This window comes from Callithrix jacchus, chromosome 3 (genome assembly GCF_049354715.1).
Source record: "Callithrix jacchus isolate 240 chromosome 3, calJac240_pri, whole genome shotgun sequence".
NCBI lineage: Eukaryota > Metazoa > Chordata > Mammalia > Primates > Cebidae > Callithrix > Callithrix jacchus.
The window spans coordinates 140,947,479-140,969,525 of record NC_133504.1 but is presented as its reverse complement, the minus strand read 5'-3'; the positions used below and the strand labels follow the sequence as shown (position 1 = coordinate 140,969,525).

At 40.0% G+C, this 22,047-nt stretch overlaps 1 protein-coding gene and 1 non-coding gene across 2 annotated transcripts in view; both read left to right on the top strand.

Moving 5' to 3' along the window:
* The window catches only part of EXOC1L (exocyst complex component 1 like), a 45,580-nt gene that overhangs the window by 4,907 nt on the left and 18,626 nt on the right, over window positions 1-22,047 (top strand). The gene's annotated exons all lie outside the window — the stretch shown is intronic.
* Window positions 531-633, top strand: LOC118152566 (U6 spliceosomal RNA). The gene has a single exon (XR_004741313.2). It is a non-coding gene; the product is annotated as a U6 spliceosomal RNA (small nuclear RNA).

Here is a 22,047-nt window from a genome sequence, read left to right as displayed (position 1 = left end):
CCTCATCCCTCCCAGTTTCTCTTCTTGAGCTCCAGAATGAAGAAAGCCAGAGCTGTAGATGTTAAGCAGTTAATTTTAAAATACTTCTCTAGGGAACATGAGTAGTCCTAATTAATATATATTAAGGATACCCACAAAATGGCCCTGGCAAATCACCCTCCAGGAATCCCATAGTCAACAAGCTTAGAGCTCTTAAATATGAGCAAATGGCCAAAGATCACCAGATACTATCTGAGGGAAAGCTGTGGCATCAAAGATACTAAAACAAAGAAATAGAGGGGAAAAGCAAATTAAAGAAATAGAGACCCTGTAGGAAGAATAAGGCCTTATACGACCATAATTATTGTATTTATAGGAAAAATTTTATTCATAAAACTATAATAAGATGTTCTCTTTAAAAAAGAAATATTCCAGAAATTAAAAGTTCTTGGATATCGCATATATAACAGCAGAAATAAAAACTCAACAGAAGAGTTGGAAGATAAAGTTAAGAAAATCTTCCAAAAGTAGAAAGCAAAAATACATAGAGCGCTGCTTTGGCAACCTATATATTAAAATTTGAATGATATGGAGAAGATTTGCATAGCCCTTTACGAGGATGACACACAAATTCATAAAGCATTTCTTTTTTTTTTTAATTTTTTATTGGATTATAGGTTTTGGGGTACATGAGCAGAGCATGCAAGACAGTTGCGTAGGTACACACATGGCAGTGTGCTTTGCTTTTCTTCTCCCCTTCACCCACATTTGGCATTTCTCCCCAGGCTATCTCTCCCCACCTCCCCCTCCCACTGGCCCTCCCCTTTTCCCCCCAATAGACCCCAGTGTTTAGTACTCCCCTTTCTGTGTCCATGTGTTCTCATTTTTCATCACCCGCCTATGAGTGAGAATATGCGGTGTTTCATTTTCTGTTCTTGTGTCAGTTTGCTGAGGATGATGTTTTCCAGATTCATCCATGTCCCTACAAACGACACGAACTCATCATTTCTGATTGCTGCATAATATTCCATGGTGTATATGTGCCACATTTTTCCAATCCAGTCTATTATCAATGGGCATTTGGGTTGATTCCAGGTCTTTGCTATTGTAAACAGTGCTGCAATGAACATTCGTGTACATGTGTCCTTATAGTAGAACGATTTATAGTCTTTTGGATATATACCCAGTAATGGGATTGCTGGGTCAAATGGAATTTCTATTTCTAAGGCCTTGAGGAATCGCCACACTGTCTTCCACAATGGTTGAACTAATTTACACTCCCACCAACAGTGTAAAAGTGTTCCTTTTTCTCCACATCCTCTCCAGCATCTGTTGTCTCCAGATTTTTTAATGATCGCCATTCTAACTGGCGTGAGATGGTATCTCAATGTGGTTTTGATTTGCATCTCTCTGATGACCAGTGACGATGAGCATTTTTTCATATGATTGTTGGCCTCATATATGTCTTCTTTCGTAAAGTATCTGTTCATATCCTTTGCCCACTTTTGAATGGGCTTGTTTGTTTTTTTCCTGTAAATCTGCTTGAGTTGTTTGTAAATTCTGGATATCAGCCCTTTGTCAGATGGGTAGACTGCGAAAATTTTTTCCCATTCTGTTGGTTGCCGATCCACTCTAGTGACTGTTTCTTTTGCCGTGCAGAAGCTGTGGAGTTTCATTAGGTCCCATTTGTCTATTTTGGCTTTTGTTGCCAATGCTCTTGGTGTTTTGTTCATGAAGTCCTTGCCTACTCCTATGTCCTGGATAGTTTTGCCTAGATTTCCTTCTAGGGTTTTTATGGTGCCAGGTCTTATGTTTAAGTCTTTAATCCATCTGGAGTTAATTTTAGTGTAAGGTGTCAGGAAGGGGTCCAGTTTCTGCTTTCTGCACATGGCTAGCCAGTTCTCCCAACACCATTTGTTAAACATGGAATCCTTGCCCCATTGCTTGTTTTTGTCAGGTTTATCAAAGATTGTATAGTTGTATGTATGTTGTGTTGCCTCTGGTGCCTCTGTTTTGTTCCATTGGTCTATATCTCTGTTTTGGTACCAGTACCATGCTGTTTTGATTACTGTAGCCTTGTAGTATAGTTTGAAATCCGGTAGTGTGATGCCCCCTGCCATAAAGCATTTCTTTAAAAAAAAACAGAAAATAAAAGTGTTGGAAAGATGTGGGGAAGTTGGAACCCTTGTGCACTGTTGGTAGGAATGTAAAATGATGCAACCACTGTGGAAAACAGTATGGCAGTTCCTCAATAAATAAAACGTAATTACTATATGATCTGGTAATTCCACTTCTGGGTATATTCTCAAAAGAATTAAAAGCAGAGACCCAAATAAATATTTGTACACTCATTTTTACAGTAGCTTTATTCACAATAGTCAAAAGGCAGAAGTAACCCAAATTTCCACTCACAGATGGATAAACAAAATGTGACATATACATATAATGAAATTTATTCAGCCTTAAAAAGGAAATCCTCACACAGGCTACAACATGGATAAACCTCAAAGACATTATTTGAGGTTTATTCACTGAGTGAAATAAGCCAGTCACAAAAGGACTAATGTTGTATGATCCCACCTACATGAGGTACCTAGAGTAGTTAAATACAGGAAGACAGAAAGTATAATAGCAGCTACGAGAGGCTGGGAGCAGGGGTTAGTGAGGAGTAATTGTTTAGTAGGTACAGAGTTTCAGTTTGGGATGATGAAAACATTGAGATGGATAGTGGTGATGTCTGCATGACAATGTGAATGTGCTTAATTCCACTGAGCTGTACACTGAAAACAGTAAATCTTATGTATATTTTATCACAATACAAAAAAAACTGGCACTTTAAGCATGTAACTTAAGAGATACAGAGGCAAATATTAAAAGAAATAACTCAGAGTTGGAAGTGTTTTCTTCCAAGGATGGGAAAATGTCAGAGGAAGGGCTGCTGTTTTTCAAAGAAGCTCTGTTAAACTATTTATCTCTTTAAATTATGCACATGTAAAATTGTATTCACAGTTTTACAGATAACACTAATAGTGAACTTGAAGGCTGAGTGTGATGAACAAATAACACTAATAATGAACTTTAAGGCTGAGCGTGATGGCTCATGCCTGTAATCCCAGCACTTTGGGAGGCCAAGGGGGTGGATTGCTTGAACCCAGAAGTTTGAGATCAGCCTGGGCAACATAGCAAAATTCTGTCTCTACAAAAAATAAAAATGTTAGCCAGGTGTAGTGGCATGCACTTGTAGTCCCACCTACCAAAGAGGCTGAAGTGGGGGGATCACCTGAGCCTGAGGAAGTTGAGGCTGCAGTGAGCAGTGATGGCGCCACTGCACTCCAGTCTGAGCAACACAGAGCAAAAAATAAATAAATAAACAAGATATTTGTAATTCCCTCAATTTCATAGATAGCCAAATCATGTTCTGCAGGGAATGCTTATGAGGGGGAAAAAAAAATAAAACAAAACAAATCATGGAGACAGTAGGACCTTTGGCCAAGTAATCTAAAATAGCAAGTGGCAGAGTAAAGATTTGAACCAGTATGTTCTGAATCAAAGTTCGGCATCTTACCACCACAACACATTGTAGTCTGTAACAGCTTCTTCCTTAGTACCCCAAAATAAACTTATCTGGGCATCCTGCCTTAAGCCTTCTTAAATTACTTTTCTTCATATTTTATAAAATGTCTAATAACACTGCAGAGTTTTCCATTTGGCCTAGCATTATTCATTAATGACGTTTTTCCAATCCAAATACACTTTTGAAATAATACTTTTTCTGACTTTTTCTCTATCTTCATAATTAAAATTGAATGGGAATTGGGGGTGTTTGTGTTTAGTGTTTCTCCCTAAATGGTTGGAGAGACTTTGCTATTGCTGAATAAGATACTGTCTTTTATTTCTTTTTTCTTTTCGTTTTTTTTTTTTTTGAGACAGAATATCACTTTGTCACCCAGGCTGGAGTACAGTGGCACCATCTTGGTTCACTGCAATGTCTGTCTCCTGGGTTCAAGTGATTCTCCTGCCTCAGCCTCCTGAGTTACTGGGATTACAAGTGTGAACCACTACGCCTGGCTAACTTTTGTATTTTTAGTAGAAATGAGGTTTGACCATGTTGGCCAGGCTGGTCTTGAACTCCTGGCCTCAAATGAAGTTCCTGCCTCAGCCTCCCAAAATGCTGGGATTACAGGCATGAGCCACCACGCCTAGCCAGTGCTTTATTTCTTGTGTGGGATGTTTTGTACTGAGTCCAAAAAGCTACCCATGGTCACCTTTATCACAACAGAAAGCATTGCCAGTTCAATTCAACTCACTAGTCTAATATTAATTTTAATGTCAATTTTTTCCATTAGAAATATGATATCTTTATAAAGAGCATTTAGACTAAGGAATGATATATAATTTACCATGCTTCAGACTTTACAATAAATCCCTTATGTGCACAGCATTTCCAACAATAATCCGTTAGTTATCAGTTGAATATATACTAATGGACATCTATGAAATATTTTTTAAAGAACTGTGAGGACCTGTCATAAGAGTATCCTCCAACACTGACAAATGCTTTTTCCCAGAATAATGTGATTGATAAGTTATCAATGTGAAAACTCTAAATAAGATCTATTATGCTTTTAGGATACCATCCCTTATCAAAATAGTGTAGATTACTGTGTATGGTTTCTCATCTTACGTGACTGTCTCAACCAGGTTGTGTGCTTCTTGAGGGTAAAGTAGTACAAGACTAGACACGTAAGTCCCCTTTAAGAATCTGTAATAAGTAATGAATCAGGGTAGGGAATCATGGAAAGTTACAGCTGAAATGCGGCTTAGGGACCCATGGGTCTACCGACCTCTTTTCACATTAAAGGAAATGCTAATGGATATTTGAATGTATATTTATGTGGAATATTTCATATGCATTTACTCACTGCAGCCCCTCTAAGTAGGTACTGTTATTACTCCATATTAAAGATATTAAAAAGAAGATCAGGGAGGTCAAGTAACGTACCCAAGGTCACATAGCTAGTCAATGCTTACAGTTGGACTATAGCCAAGGTGATTGGAGTCCAGAGCCTATGCTTTGCTAATCTAGAGATAGATGTTAGCTCATTTACATGTGATCATATGGCCGACGGCTGACAGAGGCAGGCCTAGAATCCAGATTGGTTGGCTGCCCAGAGCAAAAGCTTATCTTGGGATCCACTGGTGCATATTTTAAGTTAAAAACAAATTTCTGTCTAGGGATGCTCTTGGCTATAATTTCTCATTTTTATATAGCAAAATTTGAAAAGACTACATGTAAATTATTCCTACAAAATTGCCTCTCTGAAACATATATCTCAGAGCTGAAAAAAGTTAGCTTTGATTTGCTTCCATTTCTTAAATAGGGAAACAAGCTCAGAGAGATGAAGAGACAAACCCAAGACCATTCCACAGCTAAGAGAAGGTGGTCAAGTGGGACCAGGTCCCCTGCTTCCTGCGGCAGGGCTGCCTCCCCCACATTCTGGTTCCATGTGTCAACAGAGTCTATTGCCCATGCTATATCAATTCATATTCCAGACATATCCTTCTGGAACTTTTCATTTCCCTAATTACTTCCATCTGTATTTTCCATCTCTGATTTACTCCTTATCTACTACTATCTGTAATATCAGACTCAATTTATGCACATCCTCAGATTAGTTCTTACCACCTTCCCCCTGCCACTTGCTCAGTGGAAAACCCTGGCCACTGCCACTGTTGCCTCTCCACCCAGTACTGTTCATTGCACGGGGGGAGGCCAGAGGCTGCATGGCCTCCTGTGGGCCCCACAGGAGAGTAACCAGAACTGCTCCAGCATCAAATCCAACTTACAGACTCTCTGAGGCTCTGTGCTATGCAGTGTGGGATGTGGATTTCCCATCAGCTGTCCCAAAGAGTCAAATAACATGACAAAAATGGGGCAAACTTTGACCAAGATGAGACATAAGACAGGAGAGAATGAACAGATAAGTTTCTTTCATTTTCTTTCTTTTCCATGACTTTTCCATGGACAGCGTCAAGGCACAATGGTTTCATATAGCCTATCTGGAGACATCCTTGTGACTGAAATATCAGCTTCATTTTCTTTTTTCTAGTGCAGTAACGTTCTGCTCCTCTCTCTATACAGCCCTTCAGTCTTGCTACCCTAGGATTCCACTCCCCAATAAAACAATGGCAGGAACACTTTACCCTACTCCTATCACAAAAGCTTCATAGCGATGGGTGAGTTTTGGAGTAATAAAATTCAAATTCAAAGTATCTTTGGCTGGACACAGTGGCTCACGACTGTAATCCCAGCACTTTGGGTCAGGAGTTCAAGACCAGCATGGCCAATGTGGTAAAACCCCATCTCTACTAAAAATACAAAAATTACCAGTATGGTGGTGGGCACCTGCAATCCCAGCTACTTTGGTGGCTGAGGCAAGAGAATCGCTTGAACCCAGGAGGTGGAGGTTGTAGTGAGCCGAGATCATCCCACTGCACTCCAGCCTGGCAACAGAACAAGACTCTCAAAAAAAAAAATCCTTTCACAAACTCAATTGGCAACTGCCATGGGTGAGCTTTCTTTTCTGAGATGTCCTGAGCCCTGTCAAGGAGAAGGGACGCGCAGAGGGCGGCAAGAAGAGGTCAAGGAATCTGTAATACTCATCATAGATCTTCATTTCTTTCCTCCGCTTTAAAACACTTCAGCTCTCAGCAGGTATTTGTTGGACATAGGAGAGGGGGACCTCAACTGAGGAGAGGTCCTAGATGTGTATATTCTTCTAGGATATCTAGAATATCCAGGCAATTACTTAGAGTGTGGAATCTTTGGGTTGCTATTAAATTCGATGCTGAGAGCCAGGTGCTTCCTCCCCTTTGAAAGCAAGATGTTGCTACCCACTCTGATTCTGGAGGAGGGAAGAGGTTTCACCGATGGGAAGGAAGAAAGGCTCTGGAAAGCAGCTGGCAGCCCTGGAAGGAGCCAGCAGCACACAGCTCTGGGTGTCCAGCTATGGGTGCCCAGAGGACCTGGGCAGGACTCAGGTAACAAGGCATCTGGTTTGGGCACTCTGGTCAGGTTATAACGGCTACTATCTACGGAGCATTTTTTACAGTAAGCACTACTTGAAATGCTGTACAAGAGTTAACTTATGTAGTCCTTGCCGCAAACTGTAAGGTAGGTAAAATTATTATCCACATTTTATAACTAAAGAATCTAAGACAAGGTAGCACAGAATGGTTCAGTAACTTGCTCAAGCTCACTCAGCTTGAAAGGGGCAAAGCCAGGATTCATATCCAGTCAAACTGACTCCAGAATCTACTCTCTTAGCCAGTAATACTATCAGGGAAGCTGCAGAAATCCCAGCCCATGGCAGTGGGGACAGAGCAAAACCTTCTTCTGTGGTCATTCTTAAACTAATGTCTCTCAGTTTCAATCAAATCCTCTATACCTGACCTTGTGATGCTGGTGCTGGGGCTCTGCCAGCCACATTTCGGCTGTGTCAACTGGCTTGTCTTTAGCCTTGCCAGTGGGGCTCCAGGGGAAACTTGCAAGGCTGGAAGAGGAAGAAGGGGCCTGTCTGCCTTCTGTGGGCTTCTCGTTCCTCTCTGGATTCCTGCTCCAGTAAGCAATACCCCCGCGATTCTTCACCCTGCAGGGGCAGCGCCTTCCTGTAGCAGCAGCTAAATTCAGTTTACAGTTTTTCCAGCATTTCTAGAACCACCTTAATCACCGTCTCATCAGACACGCCCGGCACTCACTGGCTATAGGTCTCTCCCTAGCGGTTAGGGTCCCGGTTCTCAGCCCCCTGCTCTGACCTCAGAAATGCCAGTTCAGCTGAACAGACCTCCTCCTCAGAGACCTGAGTTTCAACTCCGTGGGGCTTCTCCTCTAAATTTCTACATTTTCATCATTTCAACTCTTTTCCTTGTTTCCTCGGTCCTAGGGGTGGTAGACACTTGCTGCCTGTGCTACCTCCACGATACAGAGTTCTTCTTTTGCCTTTGCAGATAAACAATCCTCATACCTAGTCAACAATTACTCATAATGAATTTTCTAAGTCAAAATAACTGTTGTGTTTTCTTCTTCTTGACTAGACCCTAACAAATACACCATCTGATGGTTAATTCTGGTACTTGAATTTGCATCTGAGTTTAATAAGTTATCAATAGCTCGTGAGATATTGCCAAAGTTGGGGGAAGGTATGTGTGGAATAAACCCAGCCAGTAAAAATTCTGGGAAAACAAACAGATCAGATCAATTTACAATGTGACATCCTCAAGAAAATAATGCTAACCGCCTCACACCTGCCAATGTTTCATCTTATGCAGCAATGATATTCTGTCTTCACCTTTTATTAAATCAATACTGAAGACAGATTTGAGTATCTGTTGTCAATAAAGGTCACGATCGTCTTAATGGGATTTGAGAGGATTTCAAAAACGCATATATAACAGAGAGCAAGATCTTGCCCTGTGACAGACTTCTCAATGATATATTTATCTTCCTACCACATAGGAATTACTCAACTAGACTAGCTATTTTTGTAATGATGGGTAGTGGGAAATACTCTAGAGTAGGTAGCAAAGTACTTGGGTTCTAATCCCAGCTATGCCATTTCATATTAACTTGGTGCCCTTGGGAAAAGCACTAACTTCTCTGAACCTCAGTTTCTTTATTTCAAATGAAGCCATTAATACTACTTATTCTGCCTCCTTTATAGGCTTACTCAATTCACTAAATATTTATTCATCATCCACAGGCAAGATGTGTGGTAGGTATCCGAGGATTTAGATAGAGAAGTAAAATACAGGCTGGGTATGGTGGCTCATGCCTGTAATCCCAGCACTTTGAGAGGGTGAGGTGGGCTGATTACTTAAGGCCAGGAGTTTGAGACCAGACTCATGGAAGGCATGGCAAAACCCTGTCTCTACTAAAAATACAAAAAATTAGCTGAGCATGGTGGTGCATGCCTGTAATCCCAGCTACTCAGGAGAGGGAGGTATGAGAGTTGCTTGAACACAGGAGGCAGAGGTTGCAGTGGGCCAAGATAGTACCACTGCACTCCAGCCTGGGTGACAGAATGAGACTGTCTGCCAATTAAAAAAAAAGAAAGGAAAAGAAAGAAAGAAAGAAAGAAAGAAAGAAAGAAAGAAAGAAAGAAAGAAAGAAAGAAAGAAAGAAGGAAAGAAAGAGAAAGAAAGAAAAGTAAAATATAGTCCCTGCCCTAGAGAAGTTTACAATCCAATATTTCTCTATGCATTCAGCACCTATGAAACATTATCTGCCAGGCACTGTGCTAGAAGCTGAGAATACAGTGAGGCCTAAAGCAGGATGCCTTTATTCACGAATACAGTCTGTAAAGCAATAAGACGAGGTTGCAGATAACTACAACAGGAGGCAGCATGTCAAACAAGGAGATGAAACTAATCATTTAAAGAAATAGAGGGCATGCCCTGAGTTGAGAGGATCAGGAGAGGCTTTGTGGATCTGGTGTCATTTGAACTGATTATAGACAAAAACTTAATGAAGGAAAGACAAAGGGAGTAACTTTAAAAAAAAATGAGCTTCATGAAAGCCTAGAGGCCAGGCATGGTGGCTCATATGTGTAATCCCAGCACTTTGGGAGGCTGAGGTAGGAGGATCACTTGAAGCCAGGAGTTCAAGACAAGCCTGGGCAACATAGTGAGACCCTTTCTTTATAATTTTTTTTTAATTAGCCCGACATGGTGGCATGCACCTCTGTAGTCCTAGCTGTTCAGGAGGATCACTTGAGCCCAGGAGTTTGAGGTTACAGTAAGCCAAAATTGTGTCACTGTTTTCCAGCTTGGCAACAGAGCAAGACTCCATCTCAAAAAGAAAAAAGAAAGAAAGAAAAAATCCTGAAGTGGAGTGGAGTTAGTGGTAATTAGAAAGAAGAAATGTATATAAGTGATACTAGGTGAACAGTGCTCAAAAATACATATGGGGCAGTTATAATAACAAGTGAGTTACTAATGAGGATGTAGCAATGGGTAAGGCAGACATGGTCTGTTTTCAAGAAGTTCTCTAGTCGAGACTGGGAAAAAGTTTTCAAGTTTCCTTAATATGGTCTGTTCTAAAATATAATGTATTGATAGAAAATTGGAGGTTCCATACATCCAACAGATTGGGAGACTATTGTCATTGAAAAGATGGCTTCTACTTTGGGAGACCGAGGTGGATCACGAGGTAAGGAGTTCAAGACCAGCCTGGACAACATGTCAAAACCCCATCTCTACTAAAAATACAAAAAGTTAGACAGGCATGGTGGTGCACACCTGTAATCCCAGCTACATGGGAAGCTGAGACAGGAGAATTGGTTGAACCTGGGAAGGGGAGGTTGCAGTGAGCCGAAATCACACGACTGCACCAAAAAAAAAAAAAAAAAAAGAAAATATGGCTTCATTTTACTCATAGATCCTAGGAGGAAGGGACACATCATGCCACACAATGGACTCAGGAAGACACAGGGAAGCACCAGGTTTGGTCAGGAGGCAGAAGGAGGGAGAAATTGTGGGCAAGAGCTTTTATTATGATTTCCACAGGCAGAAACAGATGACTCAGGGTAATCAGGTTTAGGACTGGCTAGTTTGAATTATTTCAGCAGGCTCTGGAGCATAGGGACTGGTCTAATTGTCCAGTACTTGGCTCTGGGGTGATTGGGGCAGGTGGCCCAGATTGGGTGATAAAGAAGGTGGAAGGGTATGGGATCCGGATTGGTTGGTTTGCAAATGAAAGTTATACTCACAGGTGAGGTGTTTAACATCGCTACAAATTAACTAACTCTGGGAGGGGACATTCCTTCAGGGCCAGCAAGGCCCCAGATGTCAAAGCATGGGATTACAGAAAATACAAGACATAGTAAACACAGACTCCTTAACAATAGGGGGGTGTATTCAGCTTCTTATCTCTAGCATCCACCAAAATACTTTGCACATGACAAGGAGAGAAAGCACACAGTGTTGGAGGGTCAGATGCATAAATCCCCTCTTTGACTCTAACTCTGTTAGAGTTTGACAGCTCTGACATGTCCTTCATTTCTCAGCCAGGTGGTCACTTTCCCAGGGAGGCCCTCTCTGATTCCTTTTACAAAGCAAGTGACCGCTGTGGTGGACGCGCTGATGCATTGCCCCAATCCCCCTTCAGTGAAGGAGGGCTGACAGACAGCCTCCTTCAGACTGTAGGTTATGCAAAAAAGCTAAAGCAGCAATCCCTTTAAAAATTAAAGGTACTTTTAAAACAAAAAAATGAAAGGTGAATGAGTGGTTATTTCCTTTGTGGCAAGGCTACTTTATATCATAGTAAGTATTCTTTCAACTTTGAGAGACAGAAATCCAACTCAAACTTACCTAAGAAAATGAAAAAGAATGTGTTGGTTTGTATGACTGGAGAGCTATCTTCAGGCATGGCTGGATCCAAGGGGTCAAATGATGACATCAGAAATATCTCCATCCTCATTTATCTCACATCTATTTCTTCCTCTGAGCATGACCTCATCTTTTTCTTTTTTTAACTGAAAATAGCCTCCCGCTCTATCACTGGGGACAATGGCATCAAGCAGCTCCTGTTTACCTTATACTTAACAGCTCTCGATCTGTAAGAAAATACAGATCATCATTTTTTTCACAGAACCTATACAATTTCAGAGGACATTTATATCAGTAAGGATCCAGTCTGGACACAGAAATCACACTGGTTATTTGAACAGGAAAAATTTAATGAAACAATTTTTAGCCAGAGCAGTAGAAGGTGGTTCAGTAAAATTTAACATCCCCTGCAACTTTTTAAAATAAGTGACTAAAACACCACACACACAAGGAGGCTGTTGAGTCCAGAAATAGCAGGTACAAAAGAGCAGCTGCTAATTGTAGGTTCTGGATGAAATAACAATAAAGGAACCCAGGACTAAAAGAGCCCTCTCCCCTTGAAGGATGAGGCTGAGACCTCTTTGAAAATGATGCAGCTAATGCAGGAACCAGAAGAAGCCTGGTGGTGGTAATTCAATTTACCATAGGGCACAGACCACAGCCAGTCTATAGAAGCAGCTTGCAATTGAAGGAAGGTGTGGACAGGCAGCAGCTGGTCTGGAGAAGCAGCCCACCACTGCCTGAGGGTGTGGCTGAGCAAAGCTGCTGCAAAGTGGCTGCAGATGGGAAGCACATGACCTGAGGATACAACTAGAGCTCCCTGCTGCAGCCCCTGGGCTCCCAGCTAATTAACAATAATAATAATAATGTTATTATACATCTAACATGCAACATATTATATATGTGTATATCATAATAATGTAGGACCAGGACCTGGAAGGGAAGATCCTTCTGCTGCTATTGCCTTGCAGGGACACTCCATTGTTCTCGATTGATGCAGTTTAACATTCCACTAGCAAGCATAGGAGAAATGTTTACAGGGCTGACTTCTAAGGTCACAAAGCAAGGAAAAGAAGGATGGGTTTGAAGCTGGGAGATGGTAAGTTAGACACAGTCCTGCTTGGGTCATATCCACAGCCCTGAACCAATCACTGTGACTAGGTGAAGAAGGACTCTGATTAGCTAAAGTCCAGGCCAGACTCATGCTTAAGCAAGGGGCGGGAGGAACAGCTCCACCTCTATATGTGGAATGGCTTCTTCATAGAAAAGAAGGATTCTTCTACTAGCAAAAAGGAAAGAATGAAAGAATGCTAGGCAGAGGAAAACAATAGATATCCATTGTATATTTTATGTTGACTTTAAAATGTCTGGTTCTATCTGAGGTTGTTAGTATAAGAAAGGGAAAATTAAAACCTTTCTTTAAGACTAATGAAACTGCGTTCATTCTTTCATTTAAGCATCTATGATGAGAGGAATGCATCCTTATCAGTCCCGAACTCCGGGAATCTTTGTGGACATAGCAAAATTGAAAAGTCTGGCTGGGCATGGTGGCTCATGCCTATAATCCTAGCATTTTGGGAGACCAAGGCAGAAGGATCACTTGAGCTTAAGAGTTCAAGACCAGCCTGGGAAACATGGCAAACCCCATCTCTACACAAAAACACAAAAATTAGCTGGGTAGCATGTGCCTATATTCCCAGCTACTCTGGAGGCTGAGGTGGGAGGATCACCTGAGTCCGGGAAGGTCAAGGCTGCAGTGAGCCACATCAGGCAACAGAGTGAAACCCTGTATCCAAACAAAGGAAGGAGGGAAGGAAGGGAGGGAGGGAGGGAGGGGGAAGGGAAAGAGGGAGGGAAGGAGGTGGGGGGACTAAAAATGAAAGAAAAGACAGTCAAACAAAAGGTTAAGATAAGAAAATGGTACCTTTATTTAATGATTAAAATGTCAAGAGAAATAGGTGTACAATTTTTCTGGCAACCTTTTTTCTTTTCTTCAACGTTTAAGTTCAGGGGTACAACGTGCAGGATGTGCAGCTTTGTTACATAGGTAAACATGCGTCATAATGGTTTGCTGCACAGATCATCCCATCACCTAGGTATTAAGCCCAGCATCCATTAGCTATTCTCCCTGATGCTCCACCCAACCCCACCCCCCACTCCCAATAGGCCCCCGTGTGTGTTGTTTGCCTCCATGTGTCCATGTGTTCTCATCATTCAGCTCCCACTAATAAGTGAGAACATGTGGTGTTTAGCTTTCTGTTCCTGTGTTAGTTTGCTGAAGGTAATGGCTTCCAGCTAGATCCATGTCCCAGCAAAGGACATGATCTCATTCCTTTTTATGAACGCATAGTATTCCATGGTGTATATGTACCACATTTTCTTTATCCAGTCTATTATTGAGGGCATTTAGGTTGATTCCATGTCTTTACTATTGTGAATAGTACTGCAATGAACATGCACGTGCATGTATCTTTATAATAGAATAATGTATATTCCTCTGGGAAAATACCCAGTAATGGAATTGCTGGGTCAAATGGTATTTTTGCCTCTAGGTCTTTGAGGAATCACCACACTGTTTTCCACAATGGTTGCACTAATTTACACTCCCACCAATAGTGTAAAAGCGTTCCTTTTTCCTCACAACCTCACCAGCATCCATGGTTTTTTTACTTTTTAATTAATAGCCATTGTGACTGGTGTGAGATAGTATGTTACTGTGGTTCTGATTTGCATTTCTCTAATGATCAGTGATGTTGAACTTCTTTTCATATGCCTGTTGGTAGCATGTATGTCTTCTTTTGAGAAGTGTCTGTTCATGTCCTTTGCCCACTTTTTAATGGGTTTTTTTTTCTTGTAAATTTGTTTAAATTCCTTGTAGATTCTGGATATTTGACCTTTGTTAGACGAATAGATTGCAAACATTTTCTCCCATTCTGTAGGTTGTTTCTGATGATTGCTTCTTTTGCTGTGCAGAAGCTCTTTAGTTTAATTAGATCCCATTTGTCAGTTGTCACTTTTGCTGTTTTTGTCATGAAATCTTTTCTCAATGTGTACAGTTTTTTAGCAAAGTTTTTCACTACTACTCATGATCAAATCAGAGCAAACCAGTAGATACAGTAGTTAAGAGCACAAGCTATTGCATAATACTGCCTACATTCAAATCGGCTCTATTAAAATGTGACAGTGGACAAGATGTAACTGGCAACTTGTGTCTAAGTTTTCTCACATGTAAAATTTGAACAATAATACCTATTTCATGGGACAGTTTAAAAGATTAAATACCATCTGTAAATCTCTTAGAACAGTGTCTGGCAAGTAGTTAGCACTATATAACTGTAAGGATCATGATGAATTGGTTGCCATAGCTATTATTATTATGAATTGGTTATTATTAGTTGGATATCAAGTAATATAATTTTCACTCCATTAGCTAACTTGAAATCCCCTTATCTCCAAAATTAGGAAAAAACATCTAACTGCTATATATACGTTAGTACCCACAAAACAAGACATTCTATAGGAATAATTTTATTCTTTTCATTACCTTATAATATTGAAGTGGCCTCTTTACAAACGTAAATCATATTTCATAAAAACAAAAAAACAAAAAAAACCTTATTCTTGTTATTTTCCTATAGAATATGGAAGAAAATACAAATCTTTATAAGCTTTATTTTAATATTCATGGACTTGTATGAAAAGACAATCTTCCTGAAAATGTATTCGTGTGTATATTTTGTCAGAAGAATGTGTTTTTTTTTTAATGGGGTATTTTTAGGATTTCTTTTATTTTTCTCATTTAAAGGAAACTGCCTCTGTAAAACCAATGTTTTAAAATCACACCAGAACATTCTGAGCAAGAGATGTACTCCAGCTCTGGCTGAGTCAGAGAAACCCATAATGAGGACTCTGGCACTGACTAAGAACCTCTGAGGCCTTCCTACTGTGACACATTCTGCAATATTAGTGATAAACTGATGTCTGAGGTATCAGGCATCTCAGCAAGTTCTCATCATTGAACGTTACAATGCCAGGGAAGAGTGGTCACAAAAAGAAGCAACTACATTTCTTTTCCTTTCAGAGATAGGGCTGGTTCTTTATTAATGCTTACAATAGAGCTGTGGGATTATAAATATCCATAACCAAGTGGAAACAAGAGGAAACACTTCACAAAGTATATCCACTTGAAACCCACCCTAAATCATCATAGCACGCACAGGCACACACACATACACACACTCACATGCATATACACACACTCACAAAATGTTCCTACAGTCACCAAAGAAGTCTGAGATTAATTAAAAATTATATGATACAACAATAGAATTTTTGTATGTAATAGAAGATTAAATATTTGGATAACAACACTGTCCTGATTCTTACAAATAAATTTAAGCAATGCAATATAGAAATGGCATTTTCCAATCTGGTATATAATCACACATAAAAAGACATCAAGTTCAGGACTCTATTAATAGAAAAGTTTTAGTTACAGCAACGTTTTATTTCTAAACATTGATTTAATAATAGCTCTAGCTCCTGAGCTTGTGATTTCAACTTTACTTAAGACATTATTACCAAGGGTGAAAGCAACAAATGTGGATCAGAGATGTATTATTTTTCTTGTCAGGCTTTAAGGAGGGCTACCATGTTTTCATAGAAAGCTTTGTTTCCTCAAGACAACCCACAGAGTGGGAGAAAATCTTCACAACCTATACATCTGACAAAGGACTAATATCCAGAATCTACAAGGAGCTCACAAATCAGCAAGAAAAAAACAAACAATCCCATCAAAAAGTGGGCTAAAGACATGAATAGACAATTCTCAAAAAAAGATATACAAACAGCCAGCAAACATGACAAATGCTCAGCATCACTAATGATCAGAGAAATACAAATCAAAACCACAGTGTAATACCACCTTACTCCTGCAAGAATGATCATAATCAAAAAATCAAAAAACAACAGATGTTGGCATGGATTTGGTGAAAGGCGAACACTTTTACACTGCTGGTGTGAATGTAAACCAGTACAACCACTATGAAAAACAGTGTGGAAATTCCTTAAAGATCTAAAAGTAGAACTACCATTTGGTCCAGCAATCCCACTTCTGAGTTTCTACCCAGAGAGAAAGAAGTCATTATAAGAAAAAGACTCTTCCACATGCATGTTTATATAAGCACAATTCACAATTGCAAAAACATGGAACCAGCTTAAATTTTCATCAATCAATGGGTGGATAAAGAAATCATATATGTACTAAATATATATATATATATATATGAATACTACTCAGCCATATAAAGGAACAAAATAATGTCACTTGCAGCAACGTGGATGGAATTGGAGACCACTGTTCTAAGTGAAGTAACTCAGGAATGGAAAACCAAACAGTGTATGGTCTCACTCATAGGTGGGAGCTAAGCTTTGATGATGCAAAGGCATAAGAATGAGACAGTAGACTTCAGGGACTCAGGGAAATGATGGGAGGGGAGTGAGGGATAAAAGACTACACATTGGGTACAGTACAGTGCACACTGCTTGAATGATGGGTGCACCAAAATCTCAGAAATCATCACCAAAGAACTTATTAATGTCACCAAACACCACCTCTTCCCCAAAAACCTATTGAAATAAAATAATAATATTAATTTTTTTAAACCCTGTTTCCTCATAGGTAAAATGTGAACAATGGTATCTACTGCTTAGCTTTGTTGGAAGATTAAATGGAACAATGTCTATTTCAAAGGCCAACAGTCAGAGCCTGGGCATTGATTAGTGCTGGTAAATAGTATTTCCTCTCCTGTCCTGTAGGTTACTCAAGGACTTAGTGATGTGAGGCAATACATAACTGCTTAAACCAAAAAAGCTTTGGAATGTGGGCCTAAAAGAAGACATGGAAGTTGGGCTCAGCCTCTGTTTGCATAGTGCTTTCTACTCTCTCCTCATGCACCTGCAGAGCAATCCTGAGAAGAACTTTGGTTTAGCAAACTCCCAACAAGGCCAACTCTGTAATTCCAGAAGACCAATTAACTACCTTAGCTATGAAATCTGTACAGACCTATCATTCCAATAACTTGTGAATGTGCAAAGGGGATTTATATTATCATTTGCTCATATGATGATCCTGTTACTTATGTACCGGTAGGGGACTTCCAGTTCTCTTAAGCAAATAAATAATTCTATGGTTGCAAAAAATATGAAAATTTTATGACTAAGTTACAAAGTGATTAATGCAAGATTCCAAAACTGAAAATTAAAAGAAAGACCATTCTTTCTCTCTGAAATCAAAATTAATAAGGATAAAACAGATGTGGACTATTTTTAGACTTAAAAATTATAGTTGACTCCTTTAATTGTGGATATTTTGAAACCCAGTCTTCAGTTTCTTAATTAACACAAAGTTTAATCTACAGATCTTATATGCAAGGAGGTCTTTCCTTCTGAGTAACTAGCCTTCCTCTATACCATCAGAGCTACATACATATAAACTGAGGCCTCCCCAACCATGCTTCATCACTTAATTAGATGGTGAACTAGCTGAGCATCACTAGTGCAACAATAGGTATTAAAAAGTCCTTCCAGGCCAGGCGTGGTAGCTCATGCCTGTAATCTCAGCACTTTGGGAGGCCAAAGCAGGTGGATCACAAGGTCAGGAGTTCAAGACCAGCCTGGCCAAGATGGTGAATTCCCGTCTCTACTAAAAACACAAAAAAATTAGCCAAGCACATGTAATCCCAGCTATTAGAGAGGCTAAGGCAGGAGAATTATTTGAACCTGGGAGGTGGAGGTTGCAGTGACCCAAGATGGTGCCACTGCACTCCAGCCTATATGACAGAGCGAGACTCCATCTCGGGGGCAGGGGGGGAGTTATTCCTTGTAGGAAATACACTTGGGAGATATTGGGATTCTCAAAATGAATCTTTCCAGAAGCATGCCATGTTTCCACAGTTTCCTCTTTATCCCACTGGCAATTCTATGGCATTTCGGAAAATAAATTTATGGAATAGAATAATCTTTAGCGGTGAGGAAAAAATATTTTAATAGCTCTATTAAATAGCTTACTGAACAGTTTTGGGATATGTTTGTTACTTTCCAATAACCTCTTCTTTTGAGGTTAGTTTTCAAAGATCTGATATTGTATTCCTCTTAATTAACAAAGAAATCAAGGTCTCTAAAAATTGTTCTTATTTTCATTTTTGTTGATTGTCTTTTGTACCCCTTTTAAGGTTGAATCCTTTGAATTATTTAACTTAGGTAATGTTTTGATAGATTGTAGAAATATTTAGAACCTGAAGAAAGATATTTATTAGAATTTTAACATGACTTTTTTACTTATCCCTTTGACTTAAGGTTTGGGTCTGTGTCTCCAGCAAATCTCACGTAAAATTGTAATCCCCATGTGCTGAAGGTGGGGCCTTGTGGGAGGTGATTGGATCACAGGGCTGGTTTCTAACGATCTAGCACCATCTCCCTAGTGCTGTCTCATGATAGAGTTCTCACAAGCTCTGATTGTTTAAAAGTGGCACCTCTCCCCTGTTGCTCTCTCTCTCTCTTTCTCACCGACATGTAAGATGTGCCTTGCTTCCCCTTTGCCTTTCGCCATAATTGCAAGTTTCGTGAGGCCTCCCCAGCCATGCAGAACTGTGACTCAGTGAAACCTCTTATTTGTCAATTACCCTTTCTCATATAGTTCTTTATAGAAGTGTGAAAATGAACTGTCAAATCAATATAAGAATATTCAAACCAATGGCATAGAGTTTCTGAACCCACTAACTTGATAGTACACATTTCATTTTGGAACTACAAAGTCACTATGTCAGTTTCTGAATGCCGATTTCAGCATTACTTAAGACAACACTGGAACACACAGACATTCTTTTCTTAAGAACTTGAAGAGAAAGTTGCAGTAGTTTCTCCAAAAGTGCATCTGAGACTGTCACAAATAAAGACCATTCCCCCTCCATCTGTAAGGATATAGCACTGTGAAATCAGCTACGCAAAAAAAAAGTTCTAAAAAGTCATTACAAGATGTTTTGATTTACTTATTTGTTCTTTAGTAAATATTTACAAATAAATTAATAAATGAATGCAAGAATGCCCATTATATGTAAGAGACTGTAGCCCACATATCTTGGATATATAGTAAGAGAAAAAGCATGGTTCCTGCCCTCATGAAACTTGTAGTCTAGCAGGTAACAAAACATGATACAAAGAATCATGAAAATAATTATCTAATTACAATTTCAATAACAATGTTGTTAATGAGTTGCTGGGTCATATGATGTTTTTCTCCATATGAAGATGAAAACATCCAGGAAATACTTTTTTAAGTATAAAATCTGAAAAATAATCTCACCTCAAAAATCTGTGTCTTATGATGGGAGGCCATTTACTCATTCCCTAGGTGGAAGGAGAAGGCAGTTGTGTCATACCGACTCCACTTTTCATCTTTCACATTCAACTGTGTGCTGCTGCTTACTGATTTTATCATCAGATGTATTTTATAGTCATCCTCCTTTCTCCATTTCCACATCCAAACCATAGTACTAGTTGATGTGGTTTGGATTTCTGTTCCCACCCAAATCTGTTGAATTGCAGTCCCTAATGAAGGAGGAGGGACCGGGTGGGAAGTGATTGGATCACAAGGGCAGATTTCTACCTTGCTCTTCTCATGATAGTGAATTCTCATGAGATCTGGTTGTTTAAAAATGTATTATATGGCCGGGTGCGGTGGCTCCAGCTTTAATCCCAGCACTTTGGGAGGCCGAGGTGGGTGGATCACAAGGTCAAGAGATCGAGACCATCCTGGCCAACATGGTGAAACCCCATCTCTACTAAAAATAAAAAAAAAAAAAAAATAGCTGGGTGTGGTGGCATGCGCCTGTAGTCCTAGCTACCTGGAAGGCTGAGGCAGGAGAATTGCTTGAATCCAGGAGGCAGAGGTTGCAGTGAGCCAAGATCACGCCACTGCACTCCAGCCTGGCACCTGGCAACAAAGCGAGACTCCATCTCAAAAGAAAAAAATGTATTATACTTCTTCCTTCTCTCTCTTTCTCCTGCTCCAGCCATGTAAGACTGTAGCTCCCTTCTCTTTACCTTCTGCTATGATCTTAAGTTTCCTGAGGCCTCCCCAGCCATGCTTCCTGTATAGCCTGTGTAACTGTGAGTTGATTAAACCTCTTTTCTTTATAAATTACCCAGTTTCAGATATTTCTTTATAGCAAGGTGAGAATAAACTAACACACTATTCATCTGGTCATCTTGCTCAAATTGTTTTCATAGATTCACATAATCACAGACAAAATAGGAGGATATTAAAGGTAGGAAAAGATCCTAGAGAACATTCTTCAGATAAGGAAACCAAGGCTCAGAAAGGCAAATGTCTCACCCAGAACTCCACAATTCAGCCTAGCTACAGGCATGCCACAGTTTTTCTTTAGAGCGGACATAGTAGACACTCTTGGTTGTCTGCTCATAGTCACTCCCATCCCTTTCTTATTTGTAAGAAAATCCCACCTCAGATGATAGCAGCCAAAAAGGAAAAATACCATTAGGCATCACTTAACGATGGGGATATGTTCTGAGAAATGCAACATTAGGCAATTTTGTCATTGCACCCACATAATAGAGAGTACTTACACAAACACATAGTCTACTACACACCTAGGTGAGCTATATGGTATAGCCTATGGCTTCTAGGCCGCAAACCTGTGCAGCATGTACCATCCCGTATGCAGTCTATCATTGGCTGAAATCTTGTTATGCAGCATATGACTATACTTGCTTTCCTAGGGATGGCCATATGATCCATTTACGGCCACCGAGATGTAAACGAAAGTTTCCTTGATGGTTTTTGAAAAAGATTTTGTTTCCTCAACAAAAGAAACAAAAAAGAGCCAGCTCTTCTACTTTCTGTCTTTGGATCTGAACTACACTGCCTCAGGACGAAAAAGGCAACATCTGAGGAGGGTAGATCAGAAGAATGGAAATGTTTGGGATCCTCATCTATGAGTGCTGAGCTAACTCTTGGGACTGCTACCTGCAGACCTTCTATTACATGACATTATTCATATCTTTATGTCATATATTCTGTTACTTGCAGCTGAGTGCACCCTGGATGCACTATTGCTTCATTTTTTCATTTTCTATCTACCACATTGAGCTCCATAGAGCAAGGAATTGGCCTATTTTTTTCATTGCCATATCCCCAGTTCTTAGAACAGAGTCTGGTACACAGTCAATTCTTAATAAATATCTCTTGAATGAATAAATGAATGAATGAATGTCAATAACCTTAACTGGCTCTCTACTTCTGTAGAATAAAGTCTAAAGGCTTAGCCGGTATTTAAGGCCCTTCATCATCTGGCCCCAATGTATCTTTCCAGCCTAATTTTTACCTTCACATACGCTACAAGTCAGGAAGTCTGGGTTATTTCCTGTCCTCCCAAATATTCTGCCTTAGTCCATTTGTGCAGCTATTACAAAATACCACAGACTGGGTCCTTTATAAGAACCAGAAATGTATTTCTTACAGTTCTCCAGGCTGGCAAGTCCAAGATCAAGGCACTGACAGGTTCCGCCGTCTGGTGAGGGCTGCCTTCTCCAGAGGGGAGGAATGTTGTGTCTTTACATAGCAGAAGGCGGAAGCACAAGCCAGCCAAACCAGTGTGAAGCCTC